This window comes from Triticum aestivum, chromosome 5B (assembly GCF_018294505.1).
Source record: "Triticum aestivum cultivar Chinese Spring chromosome 5B, IWGSC CS RefSeq v2.1, whole genome shotgun sequence".
Taxonomy (NCBI): domain Eukaryota; kingdom Viridiplantae; phylum Streptophyta; class Magnoliopsida; order Poales; family Poaceae; genus Triticum; species Triticum aestivum.
In genome coordinates, this window is record NC_057807.1 from 603399063 (window position 1) to 603420521 (window position 21459).

The window sequence follows — 21459 nt, forward strand, 5'->3', positions numbered from 1 at the left end:
TCAAAAGCACATGCCCGAATGACCTTGTCCATTTCACGCAGGTCGAGAAGCTCGATTGTCATGGAGGTGGGTGTTGTCATGGCGGCCGTTGGACGTCGGCGAGGAGACTTCGGGGAGTACTTCTCATTTTTTTTAAGATAAGGTAAAAATGTTAGTACGTAACCACAAGGTATTTAGCTTAGGAGTGGGTGCCAAGGTTTTTTTTCTTAGCACCTACACACATCACCTAGCATTAATTTCGCCTACCTGCAGTGTTTGATTAGCATCTAGTGATGTAGATACTCTAAGCCATAACCTGGTGTTGTCCTAAACAAAATGTATACTTTCTCACAAAAAGTATTGCCTGATTAAGGATAACTGGACTCACCCTAGCGCATAACAGTCACACGAAAATAGTTCATATGATATTCTGGCATGATGGAAGAAAAAATGCAAGGGGCACTGGAGTATAGAAGAAAATGAGAATGTGCATATTACCAATTACCTGTAAATAAAAAGTACAATCGTATTGTCACTTATCAGATCAGCTGCGAAGAAAGAAAATCTATCAGGCATGAACAAATTATGATAAATGTAGACAATTTGAAGCATGATAGTTGTAGATTATGATAGAAATGATTCCCAGAGAGTAACAAGCTTTAGGGCATGTGTTTCGGGGTTGATCAATAGGATTTGAAGCAAGCCGGCGAAATATTTCGACCATCTATCAGAATGATAGAACTTGTGACGCGGTAAAGGGAGTTATCCGACATGATCAATTTCAGCTAGCAGAACAGATAGATGGAACAAATATTCATGGAAGGTGATAACTAACAAAGAAGGAAAAGAGTTAATTTCATGGGAACATAAAAATTCATTCTCCTAAAATTATTGACAGAAATTGTCCAAGCCATCAGAAATACTGCTTTTTGGGCAGAACAAAGAGATCATGAGGCGCACCCAAATCACCTCTGACCAAAAAAAAGAGAACAAAAGAGCACAGATACTACCATGATAGCTAACTTTCCGATCATCTCTGTAACATGGGTAGCGCTAATAATGGAAAAAAGAAAACTTTGTGAAATTGGATGGACTAAAAAATGCATGCAATGCTATGTTCACTAATTTCTGGATTGACTGAATATTGCTCCCATAGTGAGATGCAAGAATGCAGAACACAAGATATGAAGGAGTGTCGGGAACAGAAGGCAGACTCATTTTCCTGTTCTAAAGATGCCTTCCACTTTCACTACAGCAAATATAGTAAGAATGCTTACAATTTAAGGATTCAAGCTTTGGTAGAAACCGATCTGTTGGGTCTATGGCATTTGCAATTCCTGAAAAACATAATGGGATATCAGTTAGCAAAACAGTACAAAATGCTAAGTAAGATTGTTTTCCTTTTCTTTTCCAGAGAGTTAAAAATATACATAGTAGGTGTGAGTATAGCAGAAAATTAACCTATCAGTATGCATCTTGAAAACTGGTGGGTGGTAAGCATGAAAAGCTCATGTAGCACAGACCGGTCTCTTGTTATTATGTAGTCCATCTCATCCGCAACGATCAATCTGGCAAGCAGTGACATACAGTTCAGGTAGCAGGATCAAAATGGCAAGAAAAGCCATTATTGTACAAGCAGGTTCAAATAGTTCCTACAACATCCTCCTTAAAGTTTCTTCGTGAGAAAACATATTCCGCAGTTGCTGAAGTGGTGACAATTTGCCACTTGCCTTTTTTCGAACCTGGAATTTTCTTTGTGAGAAAATATATTGGTCTTACAGAACTATAGCAGAATCTATGTTCACATAAATCAATCTTACTGAATTTGTTTACATACCCACACCCCAAATATTATGGCTACACCCAAAAGCATAACAAATTCACGAATGGGAGGACCTCACCCGTGGCTTTGGATCTTCGATCCCTTTGTGGGGAAGCAATTTAAAAGTGCTTCGTTAGCCACAAATATTATGGCTTCGCCACTTAGGTGCATACGGACATCTAAATCCAGGGACATGAGTAAAGAAAAACAGAAATTGCGAATGCACAGTTCCTCTGGATAAAATTGTTCCGCTTCCTAGTACCATAGCTGGACATGGTTTATCAATTAGGAGAATAAAACACAACATAAGAATGGGAAGTAAAGAATATTTCACTCTCTAATGACACAAACAGATTAGGTCAGAAAAACAAACAAATACTGGTAGTTGTAACCTGAAAAGTATGCACACCCATACAAGTGTTAAAGATCTAAAATAATGAGGTGTCCCATTAAGTACCTTGTTAAAACAAATCTGATTCAGCATATGGTGACCTGAATCCAAGTAAGAGAAATCAGGGATATATCCAAAAATTCACATCAAAATCTTTCTCTCTAACCTGAAAGAGAAACATACAAGCAAATCATTCAGCTATTGTATTGTTAAGATAAGTTATTCAAACTGGAGAAAGTATGTAGTACGACGGTTCTCTGATGCATCCAGTCAGTAGTTATACCCTAATGAAGCATCAGTTGGTCCGAAGTACCTAAGATTTTATCAGACGCTCTCAAATACAAAAGCAAAATAGCAGATCGACCCAAGAATTACAATTTTCTTCTTTAGTTCCTTTCGGTTCTCCAGCTCAAAAAAGAGCTGGACAGACCACGGTAAATAATGAATGAAATAAATAGCGCACACTTTCTAATAGCTAAAGATATAAACATTTTACAGTTCAAATAGGGAAATCATATTGAATTTAAGCCCCATTACTCAGAGTATCTCATAATTATTTTAGTTGAAAATCCTAAGACATCCAAAGCACGCATCTAAATTGAATGATAAGATGAATGGATGTTGGGGTTGAACCTGTCTCGCGCCGCTCCGTTTATCTGCTGTTTTTTTCTCTCCCTTCAGTTAGCTAGTTGGTTAGGATTCAGTTTCCTCTTTCCCTAAAGATTAGGCCAGGGCCACCATGAGTGCGCACCGTGGCGAGTAGCTAGGAGCAGCACGTCCGACTCTCATGCATCGTGGACGTGGGATGGCGCGTCTGGATCGATCGTGGGTTGATCGCGTGTATTGCGTTTGCTTTCGTTCTGAAATAAAAGGCAGAAGGCCAAGGAAGAAAAGCTGCAGACTTACGCAGCACAAACTCTCTCCCTCACTCGTTTGATCACAACAAGTGGCATCAGAGCCGTTTTCCCGATCCTGAGACCATGTCTGCTGACGGGCGCGGCGGCGCTCGCACGCCGACCAGGTCCCTGACTCCTCCGTCGCAGCGACGGGGAAGGAGTAGGACCAGGCGCGGCAGCCAAGCTGTGGTGGTTCAGGAGCGCGTCGTGCGGGAGCACGGCGGCGGCTCGTTCGTCTACCCCGAGCTCACCTCGACCAACTACATCGAGTGGGCACTCGTCATGAAGGTCAACCTGAAGGCCCAGGGCCTTTGGGACGCAATCGAGCTGGGGTGCGACATCGAGCGCGAGGACAGTGCGGCCATGGCGGCGATCTTACGCGCCGTACCCGCGGACATGCACGGCATCCTTGCTGTCAAGCCGTCCGCGAAGGAGGCGTGGGAGGCGGTGAAGGTGCTGCGGATGGGTGTCGAGCGGGCGCGCCAGGCGACGGCGCAACGCCTCCGCAGCGAGTTCGAGTCCATCTCCTTCAAGGACGGGGAGTCGGTCGACGCGTTCGGGATGCGGATCACGTCCCTCGTCAACAACCTGCGCACCGTCGGAGACAAAATTGAAGATGCAAAGGTAGTCACCAAGTTCCTTCGTGTTGTTCCACGGCGCTATTCGCAGGTGGCGATTGCCATCGAGACGCTGCTCGACGTGAGCACTCTCACCATCGAGGAGTTGACGGGGCGGCTCCGCTCTATGGAGGAGCGCTACGGCCTCGACGACTCCGGTGGCTCAAGCTCCGGGACCCTCCTGATGACGGAGGCGGAGTGGGACGCACGCCGGAAGAACCGCGAGCGTGGCAACGGCAGCGGCGCCAGCGGCAACAGCAACAACGGCGGCAGCCACAACGCCTCTGGGTCCAATCCCAGGGGGCGTGGTGGGCGAGGACGCGGCCGAGGCGGCGGTTCGCGCAATGGCCCTCGCCCCACGGATCAGTGCAGGTACTGCAAGAAGTTGGGCCATTGGGCCCGGGACTGCAACACCAGGAAGCTCGAGCAGGCGCACCTCGCGCAGGCTGCCGGCGACGACGACGCCGACCCGGCCCTCCTGCTGACCTCAGTGTGCGCCCTGATGGAGGCCACAGAGGAGCTGGCAATTCCTGCACCTCCATCGGAGATCGTCATGCTCAACGAAGAACGCGCCGGCGTGCTGCCCGGGCGTGACAGTGAGCGCTACGACTCGGCCTGGTTCCTCGACACCGGTGCGAGCAACCACATGACCGGGGATCGGTCACTCTTCGCCGAGCTGGACACCGGCGTGGGCGGGAACGTGCGCTTTGGGGACGGGTCCGCGGTGGACATCTGCGGACGCGGCACGGTGTTGTTCACGTGCCAAGACGGGCGCCAGCACGCGCTCACCAGGATGTACTTCATACCCCGCCTGCGCTCCAACATAGTGAGCCTCGGGCAGCTGGACGAGGTCGGCTGCCGGGTCACGATCGAGCACGGGGAGTTGTGTGTGCTCGACACTCGACGCCAGCTCCTCGCCAAGGTGCAGCGCAACGGCAACCGCCTCTACATACTCCATGTCCAGCCAGCGCAGCCCCAGTGCATGGCGATGCGCTACGACGACGTGTCCTGGCGCTGGCACGCGCGCATGGGACACCTGAACTTCCAGGCGCTGCAGAATCTGGCTCGAGAGGAGATGGTGCGGGGTCTCCCGCGGATCGACCACGTCGACGAACTCTGCGACGCATGCCTCGCCGGCAAGCAGCGGCGGGCACCGTTCCCGCAGCAGGCAAAGTGGCGAGCCGATAACCTGCTCGATCTCGTGCATGGTGATCTGTGCGGGGCGATCTCACCGCCGACGCCCGGTGGGAAGAGATACTTCCTGCTTCTCGTGGATGATCGAAGCCGGTACATGTGGCTGGTCCTCCTTGCTTCCAAGGACGAGGCTCAGGCTGCGATCAGGCGCTTCAAGGCCACCGTGGAGGTCGAGACGGGGCGGCCCCTGCGCGCTCTCCGGACGAACCGAGGTGGTGAGTTCACGTCAGCAGTGTTCATGGAGTACTGCGCTAAAGAAGGCGTCAAGCGGCAGCTCACGACGCCGTACACACCCCAGCAGAATGGGGTGGTGGAGAGACGAAACCAGACCGTGGTCGCCATGGCGAGGAGCATGCTCAAGGCGAAGGGCATGCCGGCTAAGTTCTGGGGGGAGGCGGTCACCACCGCTGTTTACCTCCTGAACCGATCTCCTACGCGCAGCGTCGAGGGACAAACTCCGTACGAGGTATGGCACGGCGAAAGGCCTAGTGTTCAGCATATTCGTGTGTTTGGATGCGTTGCACATGTCAAGAACGCCAGGCCCATGCTCAAGAAACTAGATGACCGGAGCACGCCCATGGTCTTCATTGGCTATGAGGAAGGAACCAAGGGCTACCGTGTCTTCAACCCTGGGACTGGGCGCGTTCACGTGTCCCGCGACGTGGTCTTCGACGAAGGCGCGTGCTGGAAGTGGGACGACGCCACAGCTGCGCCAGAGCCGTTCACGGTGAGCTACACCGTCTCCGTCACTCGGCCAGAGTGCCTAGAGGACGGGGGAGCAGGGGCGTCTCCTGCGGCTCGCTCACCTGCGCGGGAGCCGGTCACGCCAGGCTCTGCGCGTGAGGACACGGAGGAGGACGCGGCGCCGCAGAGCGAGGCGCGCACCGACGCTGATGCAGAAGGAAGCGACCGGGGCGGTGACCAGGGTGGGCACCCGATGCTCACCCGGGGCAAGGACGGCATCCATCAGCGCAACACCAAGTACGACGACGACTACGTGCACCTCGTCGACGTCGTGGACAACGATGAGGCCGCAGACCCGGTCTGCCTCGTCGTGGGAGAGGAACCAGCGTCGTTCCCAGAAGCTGCGGCACAGCAGTGCTGGCTGCGGGCAATGCGGGAGGAGCTCGCCTCGATCGACGCCAACGACACCTGGGCGCTCGTGGAGCCGCCGCCGGGGCAACGCCCGATTGGACTCAAATGGGTCTTCAAGCTGAAGAAGGACCCATCCGGCGCCATCGTCAAGCACAAAGCACGTCTCGTGGCCAAGGGGTACGTGCAGCGCGCCGGCATCGACTTTGAGGAAGTTTTTGCGCCGGTGGCCCGTTTTGACTCCGTGCGGCTTCTAACCGCCCTCGCCACTCACCATGGGTGGGAAGTCCATCATATGGACGTAAAATCGGCCTTCCTCAACGGGGATCTGGCAGAGGAGGTCTTCGTCGCGCAGCCACCAGGGTTCGAGCTCGCCGGACAGGAGCACAAGGTGTTCAAGCTCTCCAAGGCGTTGTACGGTCTACGCCAGGCGCCACGCGCCTGGAACGCTAAGCTGGACAGCAGCCTGCTGTCGCTCGGCTTCCAGCAGAGTGACTCTGAACACGGCGTCTACATGCGCGGCACCGGCGACACGCTCTTGGCAGTAGGCGTGTACGTGGATGATCTTATCATCGCCGGTGCACAACCACGGGAGCTGAGCAACTTCAAGGAGGAGATGAAGAAGCTCTTTCAGATGAGTGACCTCGGGCGGCTCACCTACTACCTTGGCATAGAGGTACGTCAGACTGGGCGCGGCATCACTCTTTGTCAGGCAGGCTATGCACAGAAGCTGCTCGAAAAGGCGTCCATGGCGGAGTGCAAGCCGAGTGCAGTGCCCATGGAAGCAAAGTTGAAGCTCAGCAAGGATAGTACGGCGCCGGCTACCGACGCCTCGTACTATCGCAGCCTGTTGGGCAGCCAACGGTATCTGGTACAGACCAGGCCCGACATCACATATTCAGTCTCCTACCTCAGCCGTTTCATGGAGAAGCCCACCGTCGAGCACCTGACGGCGGCCAAGCATTTGCTGAGGTACATCGCGGGCACTCTGACGCTCGGGTGTGTGTACCTTAGGGGGAGCGGAGATCCCTCGCTCATCGGCTACAGCGACTCCGATCTTGGCGGCGACGTCGACAACCGCAAGAGCACCACCGCCTCGCTCTTCTTCCTCGACAAGAGCCCGATCAGCTGGCAGTCCACCAAGCAGAAGGTGGTCTCGCTGTCATCATGTGAGGCGGAGTACGTTGCGGGCGCATCCACCACTTGTCAGGGCATCTGGCTCTCTCGACTGCTGGCAGAAGCTACGGGCGCCGAGATCAAGCCACCTGAAATTCTGATTGACAACAAGTCTGCGATTCAGCTCAGCAAAAACCCGGTGTTTCATGACAGAAGCAAGCACATAGAGATCAGATACCATTTCCTCAGAGACAAGGTTGAAGCAGGGAAGGTGAAGGTTGATCATGTCAACACCGGCGAGCAGTTGGCTGACATCCTTACAAAATCGCTTGGGCGTGTGCCTTTCCAGGAGCTGCGCGCAAGGATCGGCATCCTCGACACCAAGGGCGCATGACAAGTTCAAGGGGGAGACTGTTGGGGTTGAACCTGTCTCGCGCCGCTCCGTTTATCTGCTATTTTTTTCTCTCCCTTCAGTTAGCTAGTTGGTTAGGATTCAGTTTCCTCTTTCCCTAAAGATTAGGCCAGGGCCACCATGAGTGCGCACCGTGGCGAGTAGCTAGGAGCAGCACGTCCGACTCTCATGCATCGTGGACGTGGGATGGCGCGTCTGGATCGATCGTGTGTTGATCGCGTGTATTGCGTTTGCTTTCGTTCTGAAATAAAAGGCAGAAGGCCAAGGAAGAAAAGCTGCAGACTTACGCAGCACAAACTCTCTCCCTCGCTCGTTTGATCACAACAATGGACGCGCATAAACACTAATACTAACCAGCAACCCTTGTGCGCAGTGCACATAGAGGTCGACATGTATCCCTTCTTCCCTCCCCCCCTCTCTCTCTCTCTCTCTCTCTCTCTCTCTCTCTCTCTCTCAATCCCCATGATGGCAGGAAGAATCTCCTGCATACTGTCAGCACAAAGAATGATAAAATGTGATGAGCAACAATGCATTGAAAGAGCCACGCATGAGGCATTTACGTGTATGTGGTGGACTGCCCTTCTTCTCCTTGTTGAGCAGTGTCAACTGGAACACAAGCCAGTAAGCCACGACAGTCGGTGTACATACAACAGGGCCACCACCACCAAACAATTTCTGAAAAATCTACCCCAACAAAGAAACAACAGCCTAAACAACACACAAGCCTTCCATACCCAAAAGAGAACATCATGAAAAACAAACATGAAGCAATGGCTGCATCCACCACATGGGCAACCGATGCAACACGCTCGAGCAGGCACACATTACCAAGAAGCCCCCAATCCACAAACTCGCGGCAACACACATCACACATCTAGCAGAACAATATAGCAAGAACACTAAAAACCTACATATTTATTTTGATTATATTTGGGCCCTGCTAGCAGCAACATGTTCTAGATCTCACGTTTGGTGATATGTTCTAAGTCTAGCTCAATCTGCAAAATTAAATAACATTCAGACATTCTGAATAAGGATGACTGAATGTGAATACAGTAAACATGAGTCTCTATTTACTTTTTACTCGCCACACAATATGCTTTAGAGAATCAAGAAAAGGATCACTGGTATGCCCATTCTTTCAATAGCTTGAACCAAATGTTGCATTCAATATCCCTGGGCTATGCAGATATATATCTGAACAGATGTTGAGTGATGCCGAATTGTCAATAGCTCCAACACATTTCCATTTTGCAGCTTCTGAACCAAAAGCACTGCAAAAGGCAAGACAACAAAGAGAGGTGATTTGACCATAAACCCATAATAGTGATAAAAAGAAAAATATCTAGTTATCTGCATAAATAGATAACTCCCATGTAAGATGATGTTACATGATTTAATTTTGGTTGCATCACAAAAGCTACTTAACTGTAAGTTCGATTACATGTACCAACAAATTCAAACATAAATTGTGATTCTTTTTTTTTATGTCCACCATAAAGGGCATAAACCTTCTTACATAATTGCTGCACTCTATCAAATAAAAATTCAACAACTTAGACATCAGATCAGATAGAATCAGAAACATTTTTGTGATTTGGATAAGCACGCAGCATCTGTAATATTTTTTCTTGAGATCTAAATACATCTCACATCTTATTTCATTCTTTTTTTAGTAAAAAAACTCTGAAAAATGTAAACCAAAATTTCATGCAGCTTAGAAATTGTGATATGGTTCAACTTTCATAACCTCAAAATACGTGGCTAATTACCAATTAGGATGTACAGTGCAAATGTAGAAGTTGTAAAATTAATTAATTATGCCAAAACTCATGACAAACAATTAATGTCACGGTGATGGATGTATCAAATGGCAAGAGAGGACCTAAAGAGCAATACAATTGTGCAAGAAATTAGCACCAGAAACTATATATGTGTGACTCGGTCTAACACTCTAGGCTCGCATAGCATCACATCAATCTCAAATCATTCATGAGAATAAAACAAAAAGAGCACCGACAGGGCAATGAACCACTCGAGAAAGATGAATTGGTTCATGGAAAGGTTTGCGTAAAATAAATGAAGTGTGGTGGGTTTGGGAAATTTCTGGATAACTCTCTTCCTCTCTAGTCTGTACAATACATATACTGGTTTACATGGGCCACGTGGGCCAGATTCACACATATACAGCCCAACACTCCCCCTCAAGATGGGCGATAGATATCTATCATTCTCATCTTGTCACACGTAGAATTACACTCCTTGACACTTAAACCCTTAGTTAAACAATCAGCCACTTGTTCTCTAGAGCTCACATAACTTATCCTGATTATGCTATCATCTAACTTCTCCTTGATGAAGAAGCGGTCTATCTCGACATGCTTGGTTCTGTCATGCTGAACTGGATTATTAGCAATGCTGATAGCTGATTTATTATCACACCATAACCTTAGGGGGTCCTTCCTTATTACCTTTAACTCAGAGAGAAGATTTCTTACCCATAACATCTCACTCAAGCCTTGTGAAATAGCTCTATATTCAGCTTCATCTGTTGATTTGGACACCACTGGCTGCTTCTTACTTCGCCATGACACCAAGTTTCCCCCAACAAACACACAATAACCAGAAGTTGATCTTCTGTCATCCAAACAACTTCCCCAGTCTGCATCACAGTATCCATCTATATTAAGATGCACATTCTTCTTAAACCATAGCCCCCTTCCTGGATTACCCTTCAGATATCGGAGGATTCGATAGACAGCCTCTAAGTGTCCACTCCTAGGATCATGCATGTATCTGCTCGCCACACTCACTGCATATGAGATATCGGGTCGTGTATGACATAGGTAGATGAGCCTTCCAACAAGTCTCTGGTACTTCTCCTTATCCACTAGTTCCCCAGATTCAGCACATAACTTATGATTCTGGTCAATAGGTGTTGAAGCAGGCCTACACCCAAGCATGCCTGTATCACTAAGCAAGTCGAGAGCATACTTCCGTTGTGACAGAACAATTCCTTTAGGGGATCTAGCAATTTCTATACCAAGAAAGTACTTCAGTTGGCCTAAATCCTTTACCTCAAACTCCTTGCTCAGGCTCTTCTTCAGTCGTGATATTTCCACATCATCATCTCCGGTGATTATAATATAATCCACATACACTGCAAGGATTGTAATATGACAATCTGAGTGTCGGTAGAATACTGTATGATCCCCATTGCACTGTTTATATCCCATATTGCACACAGCACGTTTGAATCTAACCGATGCAAAGCCCAACCAAAGTTAGTGGCATAAGAAATTAAGGTTCTCACTGTGCCCATCTTTGCGACAGGTGCAAAATTCTCATCATAATCAATCCCGTATGTCTGACTATAGCCCCTAGCCACTAACCTTGCCTTGTATCTTTCTACCCTTCCTTCAGGAGTCTGCTTCACAGTATACACCCATTTACAACTAACCGGTCGTTTTCCTGCTGGAAGAGGTACAATATCCCATGTCTTGTTCTTTTCAAGTGCTCTCATTTCCTCCAACATTGCCCCGTACCACTTTGGATCCTGCTTTGCCATTTTCCAATCTCTTGGAGTCACCACAGATTGCAATGATGCAATGAATGCTTTGTATCTCGGAGACAGAGATGTATATGATACATAATTAGCTATGTCATGTTCAAAACCATACCTCTCTGGAGGTTTTCCAGCTCCAACTCGGGTTCCTTTCCTCCAGGCAATAGGCAAGTTCATTGAATCGTTTACATTAGATGGAGTTGGAGTGGCACATGTCTCACCATCAGACAATTCAACAATTTCAACACTTGTTGGAGCCTGTTGCTCCGCCTGCACATGTGTGTCACTTGCTATTGGAGATTGTTGTTGTTGCTGCTCATCTTGTAGTTGCCTCCTGGTATAGACCCTTAAATTTTCTTCCTCATTTGGCTTTCTCCATTTCTCTTCAGTCATAGGTTGCCTCCTGGTATACACCCTTAGATTTTCTTCCTCATTTGGCTTTCTCCATCTCACTTCCCTTGCATGACATGGAATTGAACTAACCACAACTCTCGGTGGTTCATCTTCCTTTGTCCTTGGTGGTTCACTCCCGCCCTCTCGACTAGCACCACTCATGCTAGGAGAGTCGAAGTCAAATAACGAGCTGAGATCCATTTTTTCTCCATAAAACGGTTCAGACTCCCTGAATGTCACATCCATGCTCACAAATGTTCTCCGCTCGCTGGGACTCCAACACTTGTATCCCTTCTGTCCAGATGGGTAACCTATGAAGATGCACTTTACTGCTCGTGGATCCAATTTTCCCACTGAGGGTCTATGATCCCGGACAAAGCAGGTGCATCCAAATACCTTAGGAGGAACTAAGAATTTGTTCTCACCTAGTAACATCTCACATGGCGACTTCAGTCCAATCACCCTTGACGGCATCCGGTTGATGAGGAATGTAGCTGTCATTACAGCCTCACTCCACAAGAATTTTGGCACGTTCATTGTATACATTAGTGACCGAGCAACCTCCAAAATATGGCGATTCTTCCTCTCAGCTACTCCATTTTGAGGTGGTGTACCCGGACAAGATGTTTGGTGCAATATACCTTGACTTGATAGGAATGTGACAAACTCCTTATTCACATACTCTGTCCCATTATCTGTCCTGATCATCTGTATCTGTGTATTGAACTGATTTTTCACATAAGCATAGAAATACTGAAAGCATTTAAAAACCTCATCCTTATGCTTCATAAGATACACACATGTCATACGAGTATAGCAATCAATGAATGTAACAAAGTACTTCATTCCACTTAGAGAGATAACAGGACATGTCCACACATCTGAGTGAACGAGCATAAAAGGGGAAATACTCCTAAGACCCTTACTCACATAAGATGTCCTTGTATGTTTAGCAAACTCACATGCATCACACACAAGCTTGTTCTTATCCACCCCACACATTACATCGGGAAAGACTTTACTCATCTTCTCAAAAGACATATGTCCCATTCTACAATGGTGAAGCATTACCTTTGTTTCCTTTTCTCCCATCATTGTTGCTAACATCGTAGACACCGCATTGTTTGGCACCTCGCGATCCATGTACCATAGCCCATTACGCCTGGTTCTAGTCCCAAGCATCTTCCCCATTTGCCTCTCCTGAATTAGACATAAATAGCGGTCAACTATTACTCGACAATCCACATCGTCAACCAAAACACTCATTGACATAAGATTGACTGGAAAGGCAGGAACATGCAAAATAGATGAAAGTTTAATAGATGGTGTGCATTGTATTGTGCCAATGCCTCTAATGGGTTGTGAGGTGCCATCAGCAGTTTGGATAGTCTCCTTACATGTGGGTGGATATGGAATATATGACTCAAATTCCATTGATGTGTCGGCAACATGCTTTGATGCCCCCGAATCTAATATCCAATCAGGATGTGATATTTGTGAGAGAATAGATGCATGAGCACAATTACCTTCATCTGTAGATGCAAAGTGAGCAAAGTTGTCGTAACTACAATCCTCATGATCCTTATCACCTGTGCTTTCTGTTCTTTTCTTTGATTCTTCTTGGGTTGCGAGTGGGGATCCTTCTTCTGAGACTGCCACATTTGCCCTTTGACCACCAGAGTATCCCCGGCCTCGGCCTCCCCTTAATCCACCTCGGTTATATCCTCTCCCCCTTCCACGCATGTTCCTACGTGGAGCCGTGCAAGAACGAATCAAATGACCCTTCTCACCGCAGTTGAAGCACTCTCTGCTCTTATAGTCGGTTGCTATGAAGGCTAGATGAGATAGAGTCGTTGTATTGTTCTTCATCAACTTTAATCGGACCTCCTCCTGTGCCATTGCTGCTATGGCATCCTCTAAGGTAGGTAGAGTAGGTTGATGAAATAAAGTAGCACGTCTCGCCTCAAATTCAGAGTTCAATCCTTTGAGAAACTGCATCACTCATCTGCGTTCAATCCATTTTCTAGCAGCTGATATGCAATCTGCATGTGGCAAATCCAGAGGATCATGGTGATCTAAATCAGCCCACAAACGCTGCAGTTCAGCAACATACTCCATCACAGAATTTTCCCCTTGTCTGAGTTCACCAACTCTCTCCTCTGTTTTGGCTATTAACATCACATTCCCTTCACCTGAGTACAGTTTTGAGAGGGTTTTCCATACCTCAGTAGCAGTTGAGATAGTCTCAACAGTTGCAGCAATGGTTGGAGGCAAGGAGTTCAACAACCATGCCACTATCAAAGAGTTGGTACTGCTCCATGTCCTCCATTCTGCAGTTTTCTTGTCTCCTGGCTCCTCTGACTCACCACTGACAAAGCCCTCAAGCCCTTTAGTCCTCAAGATGAGTAGCGCCCTTCTTGACCAGCTCAAATAATTCTTAACACCTTCCAGCTTAATTTCATTTGGCATGAAGTCAATTTTCTGAATTGGCTCAATGTGAGGAACAATTGCATTATTTGGAGATGCTGCAGCTCCTACCTTGGCTGTTAGGAGCTCAGCCAATTTTTCAATTGCCTTCTCGAGTCCCTGATTTTCTTCCATGTCTTGCCTCAAATCACAGTAGGCAAGAACTTTCCTTCTTCCTCAGTACGCTATCTAGCAGCCCCTCACACAGCAGCATGAAGAGTTCAACATGTACTCAAGCGAAAAGGTTAATTCTGCCACAGACCAAATGTCCACTGCAGCTCCCAGAGCCCCACGATCAACAAAACCAGCCAATCATCCAGAAACTGGGCAGGGTTATGTAGCAACCTCTTAAGAAATTCTGCTCACCAAATACTGAGGAGATAACTTGGCCCTGGAGAATCTAGCGGCTAATTCAGTAACGAGAGGCGGACCTGGAATTAGGTAGTTGCTACGCCTGGGGTCTTGACGTACTCCTCGTTGTCGGAGCCGAACAAATCTGTCGCCTCCTCTTCCTCCTCGTCCCCGTACCCGGCTGCGGGCCTGACGGGCACGACGCCGAACGAGTTGTACTCCCCGCCGTCCCCATCGTCGGCGTCGTCCTCGTCCTCGCCGCCGCCGACGAGGCTGCTGTCGCGGCCGCTGGTGGGGCGTTGGAGGAGGAGGAGGAGGCGGTGGCAGAGGAGCCGGACGAGGCGTCGCCTCCGCCCTCGGCCTCGGCTTCGGTGCCGTTAGATTTGGAGGGATGGGAGGAAGGAGCGGGGCGTGGGGAGGTCGTTGATCTGCCACCAGCCGCCGGTACTCGCCGGAATCGGCCGTCGTGAGTGGTGGCGGCGGCGGCGAGCCGCAGGGGGAGAGGAGCCGCATTTTTTACTTTTCCCTTCTGCACAATAAAATCTACGTGGCATAGGCATGGAGGCGCCCTTTGCGCCACCGTTAATGGGTTGTATATTTAAATTGTACTCCCTCCGTTCGGAATTACTTGTCTCGAAAATGGATGTATCTAGAACTAAAATACATCTAGATACATCCATTTCTACGACAAGTAATTCCGAACGGAGGGAGTATGTGCGAGAGCATCTTCAATGGCAATGATCTAATTTGACCCCTAAACGCCCACGGATGCGACCCGTTAGTGTCCGGGCGCGTCCGCTTTGAGCCCTCGTTTGCCCGCCCGCACACGAAAGTACCATTATGAGCCCGAGCTGACATGCACTCTTTATCTCCATCGCTCATATGCTACTAGATTCGCACATGCGTACGTATTTGACTGGGTATTGACAGTTGTATTCCCATCTATATTCAAAGCATGGCCCATCCATCAGCCGTAATAAATGCGACGCTGGCTGTCACCCATCCATCGGTACAGACGGTGGCTTAGCTACATGGGCCACGGGTCAGACGTCCCGTACCAACCGACGCCGTCGACGCCATCCATTCATAAAAAAATGTTTAACACAGCTAACAGACCACCAGTATAATCACCTTGCTGCATCATCCGTCCGCTCTCCCTCCGGCCCGTGAGCACAGTGTCCATGCCTAAGCTCAGCACAAGATCCATCGAGCCACCTTCCCTCACACTAACACTCCCAGGACTCCACGCTTGTAGATGGGCTGCTCTTGCAATTTTGCAATAGAACAGAATTGATCATCAATAAAAGCTAGGTTCATAATCATGTGAAAGTCGTCCGTCACAATCTGCTCAATCCATCAACATGGCGAGCAAAAAGAAGCATACAGGGTACTTGTCATCTTCGCAAGAACACCCCTTTGAAGTATAGCTTTACCCACTTGTGCCTTATCTCCTACAACTGTGTAACGTAGGGACACGAGTTTAGCTTGTATTTATCGAGCAAAAGGCGTCAACCATCCTCAAACTCATCAATGGTCAGCACGTGCTTCACCACCTTAAGGAATTCTGCCCTAAATTCACCGCCTTAAGGAATTCTGCCCTCAATGGTCTCCTTGGCTTTCTTCATCACATGCCACTTACACCACAATGCGAGGTGTCGGGCATTATACTCTGAATTACAAGCTCCATAGCACGATTCTGATCTGCGCACATCCCAAAAAAAACTAGTTAGTCTACCTACATAAGTGGCCTACATGGTTTAATTGAACAACCGGTAAGTGATGTACCGGTTAGGACTGTTTGAGGCACGACACCTCTCCCGCCATCCGAAGAAATTCAGAGAAGACCCACTTGACGCTCTGAAAATCGTTATTTACTCCCACAAATAGCCATGTCGTACAGATTTGTACGTACGTTTTGTCACAACATCACCGAAAAAAGTTACTTGAAGTCGACGGCCACCATTTGCCCACATTAAGTTCTTAATCCTACCCTCATTATCCGCCTGGACGCGGTATGCGAAGTGCATCCATTATTTTCCTTAACACAATTCCTTATTTTCGTTATGCATCTAGTACTAAACAAATTTTCTAAGCACCCCAATGTCCCCAATTAAATTGGTCAGAGACACTTCTGAATCTACTATCTGCATCAGCAACCAAGCCGTGGTGAAGATGTACTAGAAGGTGCAAAAACCAGTACTAATTGCCAAGACATGTATTAGAGGGTGCAAAAACTAGTACCCCCTCCATCCCGTAATTAGTGTCAAGAACGCTCTTATGTTATTGGACGGAAGGAGTAATTAATTGCCAATGCCCTCGTCTTCGGCACATAATAAGCTACTGGTTTTTGCAATTCCTTTTTACTGTTCCATACTCTTATTTGTGTTTTTCCTTTGTCGGTGGTCCCATATTATCACTCTAATGTGTTTTCCCCTTTGTAAGTGATTATTCATACGATTTCCATACAAGCTCATAGCGACAATGACTAGTTTGAACAAGTTCGGCAGCATCAAAAAATAATTCTTCAGAAACAAAACAACTGCTACTGGTTACGAATCCTAAGCACAATCCCACAGGTGCGTTCAATGAAGAGCTCACAACTTCCATTCAGGCATTCTATGATTTTTCCATCATTAACAGAAATCTCTGAAACGTACCTCTTACTCTAACCAGGGGTTTGTGTGTTCATCTTGCCGGTGGAAAGCTCGGATGATTGTGGCGATGCTTCCCGTCTGTGCTCACTTCTCCTCTCCCCCTCGCAGATCTGTGCGTCGGCCTAGGTCCAGAACCTGAGTGAACCCCACACGCGTGCGTTGCCAGATCCATCTGGGTTGCGCTCTCGTCAATTTCCTCGACATAGGGGAATCTGGATCCGGGCATGGACAGAAGAATTGGGGGAAATCAACGAATTGCAAAATAAAAGCCAACCTCATCCAACTTCAAACCACAAAAATCATCATGCTTACCTTCTTAGAAACTCCATCGCCGATAATGGAGTCGCCTACTTGCCATGGACTTGTCGCCAGGACCAGCACCTCAACCGCTCTTCGCAACCGATGAGGAATAGCACAGCTGGACGGACCATGCCTACCTCTCCACCAATCATGCGGGAAAGTGAATTTACTAGGCGACGGACCAGCTTCCAGCAAGATGATCCGATCCACGGCTCAGGCGATGGCCGCCGTCAGAATCACAGGCACGCACACCGGACGGAGGCCGTTGTCCTGGCCCACAGATCAGGTCTGGCTCGACCGTACACTATACACCACCGAATTTTTAACTCCCCCGTATTCACCCATAAACAATCATGGCACAGATCCCATCGGCATAAAGGACGCTGTAGATAACGAGCTTATATGTGCTCGTGACCAGATACTTCACGTCCGCAGCCTGCACATCCATTTTGACGAGCAGGTTATGTGCAACACGGCTTAGAGCACACGAGAGCGACGAACACGCCGACGGCCGGCCTTCCAGGCTGCAACCAGCAGTGGCAGTGGTGGTGGCGAGCTCCACACGAGCAGCACGCCGAACGCTAGGCATGCACGCACACGCGGCGACGGTGCGCTCTACGCGCTGCTGCACACACACGGGCGGCTAGCACGCACAGCTGCGCGGCGGCTAGCATGCTGCATGCGCTGCTAGCACGGGCAGCACACGAGTTAATAGCAGGAAATTACCAGGCACGTCGTAACGGATCAGTACCATCAATCTTTTTTTCTCGATGCAGTACCAACTCTAAGCCTAAATGTTGCAAAACAATCTACGTCACGTATAAACATGTATTGACGGCGTATCTGACGGTTGGGATCCGTGTGTCAGGAGCTAACCTGGTATATTTATTTGAAAAAAACACCTTTGTTGTAAATTTAATCGCTCAAAGCCCCGCCGCCTCGACCTCGCCGGCCTCCCCTCGTCGGCGCCCCGTCGCTGGCTCGCCGGAGCAGCAGAGCGGCGTCTGGCTCACCGGTGCAGCGGAGCAGCGGCTAGCTCGCGGGAGCAGCGGCTCGTGTTAGGCGACGAGGGCTAAGGGCGGCGCGGCGGCGCGGTAGGGCGATGCGGCGGCGCGGAGGCGCGGTGCGGCGGCGCGGTGGCCGGAACCGTCGCTGGATTCGAACGCCCGTGTCGCTCGTTCCTGAATCCCCGATCCGCTCGAGCTAGACGAGCCAGCGTTGCATGGGCTGCAGCATGGCCCAACGGTGGCCCAGTGAGGCCAGCACATTTAGAAAAATATGTGGGCAAAAAAAAAACAAATGTTCAAAAAATTTAGTGTCTTCACTGAGGACCACACGCATGCATAATTATTATGCATCCTCATTATATTTTTCAAATACAAAACTAAAAAATTATATGGCCAACTGACAGTTACTGTGTATAATTGTTGTATTTTTACTGCATATATTTGTTGTATTTTAATGCACAGTTATTCAAATTTTTGATAACATGTATACTAAAAACTATTTTGTAACAGTAATAATTTTATAATGCATGACGGACATTTTATAAAATACATTTACAATTTTTCAATACATGTTCAACATTTTATAAAATAATTTTACAATTTTTCGAAATTTGAACGTCAACCCAAAAACAATGCAGAGACCAGCATGTTTATTCTTCAGACCAAACGTAGTGTGCGTAATATATATCGGGAAAAATCATTCAAACACACATATATATAGACATCGTATAATATAAGATCTTAAATATATATACGATAAACTTTTTAAAATATGATATCATATATTTAAAAAAGATCATTATATATTAAAAGAATGTTCAATATACATATTAAACGATACGGCGAACATTTTTTAAATTGTACGACACGATGAACATATAATATCATTTAGTATCGTATAAAAATCGGAACGGCTCGGAGTTTAAAGACATAGACGCGTACTAGTTGAAGCATAGGATGGCCTGGGGCAGAGGCAGCAAGCGCGCACGGCGAACAACTAGGCGGGATCGATTTCCGGCGGACGGTAAAAAGCGAATGGCACAAAGTATAAATAGACTTACGTGCGTTCTTTGACATGAATTGAGCAGCAGCGCAGCGGTAGCAAGCATCCTCGTTGCACGGCGCAGGTTTGAGTCCCGGCAGGACGCGCGCGTCAGGTTATTTTTGAAAAAATGTTTCTTGCGGCAAGACCTTTTTTTGACAAATAGAGGATATATGCGTGTTTAAATAAAAAGTAAGGGTTGTTTCTATAAAAGAGCATGCCATGTCACCCCTGACATATGGGTCCCAGCGGTCAGATACGCCGTCAATATGCGTTTATACGTGACTTAGACTGTTTTACAACATTTAGATTTAGAGTTAGTACTACATGAAACAAAAATAACTAATGATACTAATTCGTTACGACGTGCCAAAGTGTGGTAGTTCTCTACAATTACCTCCCAGCACACACACGAGCTAGTACGCGCGGTTGTGCATGCCCTAGCCCCGACGCGGCTGCATGCAGCGGCCAGCACGCATGAATAACGCGCACGCATGAACCAGTACATGGCGGCTGCGCACACATCATCCTTGACGCGGCTGCATGCGGCGGCTACGACGGTTGTGCTCGCACGTGGCGGCTGTTGCGCCTGAGCTCGCACGCGGCGCCAGCACGGCGCGCGCATGAGCCACGAAGAGCCACGCGGAGAACGGGAGCAGGAGTAGATCGCTTGTGGCGACGGTGGTGGTCAGAGCAGGACCAGCACCCGCGGCGTATACGCGAGCTCCGGCCCCGGCTCGATGGCGTCCGTCGGGGGTGGCTGAGACCAACAGGAGGGCGAGCCTCGGCACCTTGGTCTCTGTATGGCTGCATGTGGGGTCTTCTATTTGCTGTAGCTGACATGGAACATGTTGACACACGAACACGTTACATGTACCCTCGATGCCGGGGGTGATGCACCGCAGCTCACATCGAAGGAGACCCGACCGACAGCGCGATACGCAAGACAGTCGACGGGCGCTTTTGCAGACCCGAAAACCCCACACCCCCGGGAGGGACCCCGTCAGGGAGTGCGGCGGCTATGGGCTGCCCTAGGTCGATTCGCTCGCCCCTAGAGCCTCGGGATTCACAGCTCTCAAACACGAAGAACAGCGAAGAACGAGAGAGAGAAACGATGGAGAGATAAAACGTAGATGAAAAAGTAGTATATTGATTTGTTCGATTGTGTGTTGTTTAATTGGCCGTCACCCCCAACTTATATAAGAGGCGGCTGGACTTTCCGTACAAGTAAAGGATTCATCTAGGCTTTCCTTAAAAGAAAAATTACATCAATTCACGTCCTAGAGTCCTAGTTCTATTCCAACTCGGATTCAGTCTGAATCTGGCCCAAACTCTGTCTTCCTTCTTGCGCGAGCCGCCAAGCTTGCATATGATCTCCGATCAAGGCGGCCCAAATATCAAACTTGTGCGCCTGATGATACGAACAACTCTCATGTTAATTACTTTTTCAAATAAGGCCATCTTGAATACTCTTCGAGGTCATCTTTACCTTCCAGTCGGACTCGGTCTTGCGGTAGACTGGATTATCCGAGTCTCGTAGTGAACTTGTAGGCCATATACTATCTCCGATGATGATGACTCCAAAACCAAAGTTTACCGTCTTGATGATATGCATAATTTCTGTATTGAACACTTCTTCATCCGAGGTAATCTTGATAAACTTTCGGGCACATGTTCAGTTTCACTCGGATTCGAGCTCATCCACCCGGATATTAGAGACTTTCACTCGGACCATCCGACTGGAATTTTTCACTTGGAAAACAATCTTTCACTCGGATGACTATATTTTTATTCGGATAATAATAAGTTCATCCGGTCAGCAAACTTCCACTCGACCGGTAATTTTCACTCGACCGGTAAATTTTCACTCGGATGATACGCTTTTTATCGATTGATAAGTTTTTACTCGAAAGTTAAGCTTTCACTCGACCGATAAGTTTTCACTCGGACGGCAAGCTTTTCACTCGACCGAAAACATAGGCTGATCTTGATTTGTCTCCTCAAGTCCCATACGACCTCGGATTGAGACGAATTATATATGAAAATCGATCGGCTCGACGAGACGAAACTTTCTCGTGTTGAAGTTTTTCCGATTCAAGGACTTCTTAAGGGCCGAATTGCTCGCGCGACCCATCAGACAGGGTGTCTGGTACTTCGCGCCA

General features: G+C 48.3%; 1 long non-coding RNA gene across 1 annotated transcript; it reads right to left on the reverse strand.

The window, feature by feature from the left end:
* Nucleotides 1-15346: 15346 nt before the first annotated feature.
* Nucleotides 15347-17620, reverse strand: LOC123117105 (uncharacterized). The gene is made up of 3 exons (XR_006457297.1): nucleotides 17261-17620; nucleotides 16080-17160; nucleotides 15347-15995 (listed from the first exon to the last, which is right to left on the reverse strand). It is a non-coding gene; the product is annotated as an uncharacterized lncRNA (long non-coding RNA).
* Nucleotides 17621-21459: the final 3839 nt, after the last annotated feature.